Genomic DNA, 4,461 nt, shown 5'->3' with positions numbered 1-4,461 from the left:
GGACTGAACACAAGAAGTGAGTGCCAACAGGAACCCATATTACTGTCCTTGCCTCCTGGAGGCCCAACTCTTTCTCTGCTGCTTTTTCTCTGAGCCTCTACTTGATGCTCATTCCCAGCTGACCAGCTAAATCAGCGTCAGACTAGTTCAGACTACATGTTGAACCTGTCTATCACTCTTCCTCTTCTACAGGAGGAGAGTTTTAGCTGGACAGATGGGGTTACTCAGCTAAAGAATTTCTTCCAAGTTTCCTTTACCACAACTGTAGACATTTATTAAACTCTGGCCAATGCAAGATGTAAAATTTCCAGGTATAAAGAAGAGTGAGATCCTCCTTTTTTTTCCCCCTTGCTGATTAGTTGTAAGCTAACATGACATGAGAAGTTACTGTTTTTGACCTAGAGATGGAAGCTGCAGGTTGAGGATGGCAGAGCAACAAGATGAAAGGAGCCCGGGTCCCCAGCTCCATGGAGCTCATGTGATTATTAACCCTTCCCAGTCTACTTAGGTTCAAACTATTATACAAAAGAGAAGATTTGTATGTCATTTGAGCTTGAATTAGATTGGGTTTTGTTTTAAAAGTTAGAACCTATAACTTAATACACCTACTTTCTCTACTTTTCTACATATAAGATGGAAAATGATAGCTGTGTCCCTTCTAAGTTTACCAGGCCTCAGTAGAAGTGATAAACAAGGATTTCAACTTCGACTATCCAGGCAAGAGAACTGACTGGCCGTCTTCAGTCAACTAAATTAAGAGGGGTGAGTTGGAGAATATAAGCCTAGCTACTGAAGCTCACCCAGCCTCTGGGGGGTGTGAAGTGGAGATTCCATTTCTCTATAGAGTTTCATCTATGTTATTGACCCATATTTATGTACTGAGACCAACCATTTCTAAAGGCATGTATGTTGTCTTAGAAATAAATAATTTATAACACGGAAAAGCCAAGCAATGCATTAAGCAGATTAGTGAGTGAGAAGGGAAACTTGGAAATTGGAAAGGAAACCTCTCTCTCTTTTTTACCTCCTTTGGATGTGAGAGTAGAATGGCTAGCTAGGGAATGATCTTGTCCTCTCACATAGACCTTCCAAAAATGCTGTTTTGTCAGAGGATGACAGCTGGAATAATCTGCAGCATTGGCAGCAGTTTGAGAAGAGATTTAATTTAGTTGATTTTCTGTGGTTGTTGGTTGTTCGCAGTCTCGTGGTGATGGAAGGTGCACGTTTTTTCGAAGGGACCAAAAAGCTGCTGTAGGTTTGGTTCTCTCGGCAGCAACATGATGCAAACCAAGGGTCTGGGGATCTTCGCACTATCCCAAGATCTGAATGAGATGTACTTTTGAAGGATGCGCAATGTTCAATCACAAGTGTGACAAAAACTGACAAGCAGGAAGCTTATATACTCAGCGAGACAGCATATTTGTCTCCAAGAGATGTTTCCTTCTAAAGACATGTGGTACCACCCTCTTGCTGAAAGCACTGGCTCCCCTGTTAAAGCTTGCTAGGGATTACGGCAGGTTTGACTCAATTCAAAGCATCTTTTATTCTTGCAAGGATTTCATGAAGCCTTCTCATTAAGGATGCCCACACCAGAATTTCTGGGAAGAAATAGATTTTTTTTTCAAATGGAGCAGCATTTTGTATGGGACATATGAATTCTGACTGTTGGTACTTGTATACTCTGGGTTTCCCAGAGAGTTGGGTAATAAGTCAGCCAGATCAGACCCTGGAAATTTTGTTAAGTGAGCTTGATCCAATAGTTATGGACCAGTTCTACATGAAAGATGGTGTTACTGCAAAGGATGTCATTCATCAGCGTGGAATTTGTGATCTGATGCAGGTTCTGTCATTGACACCACAGTGTTCAATCCTTGTGGGAGTATTCAGTGAATAGAATGAAATCGGATGGAACTCATTAGACTATTCTCATCACTCCAGAACCAGAATTTTCTTATGTTAGCTTTGAAACAAACGTAAGTCAGATCTCTTATGATGACCTGACCAGGAAAGTTGTGGAAGTCTTCAAGCCAGGAAAATTTCTGAACACCATGTTTGTTAATCAGAGTTCTAAATGTCACACAGTGCTTTCTTCACCCCAAAAGATTGAAGGTTTTAAATGTCTTGATTGCCAGAGTGCTATGTTCAATGATTACAATTTTGTTTTTACCAGTTTTTCCAAGCAGCAGCAACAATAGCAGAGTTAATTAAGGAAAATGAAGGAAAAAAAACACAAAAAGAGAACACACAGAGAAGGTGGTGGCTGCTTTATAGATGTTGGTACTGGGGGCCATGTTTTCAATAACCACCACCTGTAGTTGTAGAAAGCCCTAGATGTTGTGATCATTTTGGAGTGTATGCATTATTATATCAAGGAGTTAGATATCTTGCATGAATGTTCTCCTCTCTGTTTAGGTATTCTATGCCACTCTTGTTGTAAAATTAAAATTGCATGTGGAAAAAAATTTTTTAACTATATGAGACTTTACAACACTTGTGAAAACAATTCAATTTGGTTCACAGTATACTATTTCTGCAAGTGTTGTCCAAAATTCCCCACAGACAAGGCTTTTGTCCTCATTAGGTGTTGGCCTCAGCCTAACCATCTGGGACTGTTCTATTAAATTGCTGCCAGAATTTTATATCCAGTTGCCTCCACTTTCTAGAACATATTATCTGCTAATGTTACTGAAGCCAGTTTCTAATTCATACAGATGTTTTGTGCAACAGCAATTAAATTTTTCTTTCCCAAGACAAGTCTTTAGAAAATGGATCCCATTACTCATTTTGTGTATTACTATTTTAATAATTGTTTCTGCATTTGGAGTCCTTTGATTTCTTCTCTCAACCTGGTGTCTTCCCCTCCATCCCCACAAATGAAGCAATACACTTATGTTGTGGGTTTATATACTAATCTTATACCCCGGGGTGGGGAAATGGGGAAAAGTCTCTGGGCTTAATTTTCTTTGAAGAGCATATTAATTTGGCCTCTTTTTTTTTTTTTTTTTTTTTGACATGGGCTCTTTTGGAAGATAAGTGACAAAATTAAACATCTCCCACAAAAGATTTTAAGCATCTCCAATGTTGACTAGCAGGGAGGAGGCATAGAGTTATATATAGATCAAGGTTAGGGTGTATGACTGAACTGTACACTGTGCTCTATAATAAATGAGATTAGTTTCTAATGGAGTACCATGCCTTTACTAACTTGCTACGAAGTGGTATAAAAGGATTTTTATCACTAAGTAAAATAAGTAGGGAAATTTAGCATATAGGTTGTCCTGGATTCATTAAGTCCTCTCTTCTTGGATCATCCACTTAACTTTTAGTAGCCATTGCCACTCGTTTCCTTTAATAGGATACTGTAAACTTTGGTTCAAAGAAGAATCAGTGGTTTTCCATCTTAAGACAGAAATTCTGTGATTGACACATGTGAGTACTCTGACTTCATTTGTTCCTGTATCATCTTTCTTCCACCATGACATTCACAGGATCAAATGAATGACTGCCCAGAATGAAAACTGTCCAGGCTATTCAGATATTACCGTGTAGCAGAATGTATAGATAGATTAAAAAACATTAAAATCCTAAAAATATCCAGTGGAAAATGACTAGTAATACAGGCTTTTAAGAGTTGGGATCTTTTAGCTATATTTGCAAATACTGTGATATTCAAGCAACTGAGAGAACAGCAAAATTGACTGTATTTTGTCTTTCTTAAACTCACAATATTTTCTTGATAATTTCTGGATTGATGCCACGATGCTTTGTTCCTTCCATAATTACAAATGAAATATGTTTTTTCAGTGTTTCTAAACATAAAATATACTTGGTTTGAAATCAAGTCATTGGACACTGTTTTGACTTATATCTCAAGCATACTGCTGATGGAATGTTTCATTAACAAAGCTTTCCATCAACTTGATCTGTTTGGTTCTGTAATGAACACAGCACCTAATGTTTTGCTCTGCTGTGAGGATCTATATTCAAGGTGGATTTTGTTTCAGAGCAGTATCCCAGTAGTTTGGTAACCTTTGTTGGCTTGAGGTCTGACTTTTATTTTATTTTATTTTATTTCCCTTTTCCGTCATAGACTTAAGACTTCCAGTGTTGAAATCTTGCACAAATTTGTGTGGAACAAAGCCTAGAGAAATAATAATAGAATAGAAATAAGAATAGAATCTATTCTAGCCTGATAGAAAAAGGCAAAGTTTGGTGCTATAATTTTTCTCTTCATTGGTGTTGGACTTAAATCAGTTGAAATGTATTTCTGTATCACAATTAAACTTAAATAAGAGTTGGCTCACTTAATTGTCTAGTGATAATCAGAAATTTTCTGTTGATCTGTTTTATGTCTACTTGACCAAATACTATGGATCTTTATAGTTTATGCTTTTAAACCATGGGGTATAGAGGATTTCATTTATGGTTGGTTTTAATTAACCAGTCTTTTGGGAGGTTACG

At 37.5% G+C, this 4,461-nt stretch overlaps 1 pseudogene; it reads left to right on the top strand.

Annotated features, from left to right (window-relative positions):
* The first annotated feature begins 637 nt into the window (after positions 1 to 637).
* On the top strand, positions 638 to 2,204 carry LOC124104317 (S-adenosylmethionine decarboxylase proenzyme-like; annotated as a pseudogene).
* Positions 2,205 to 4,461: the final 2,257 nt, after the last annotated feature.

This window comes from Marmota monax, unplaced genomic scaffold, assembly GCF_021218885.2.
Source record: "Marmota monax isolate L192 unplaced genomic scaffold, Marmota_monax_Labrador192_F-V1.1 WCK01_AAM20220418_F8-fsc00070, whole genome shotgun sequence".
Taxonomy (NCBI): Eukaryota; Metazoa; Chordata; class Mammalia; order Rodentia; family Sciuridae; genus Marmota; species Marmota monax.
The sequence above is the reverse complement of the archived record's forward strand: the minus strand, read 5'-3'. Positions and strand labels throughout refer to the sequence as shown.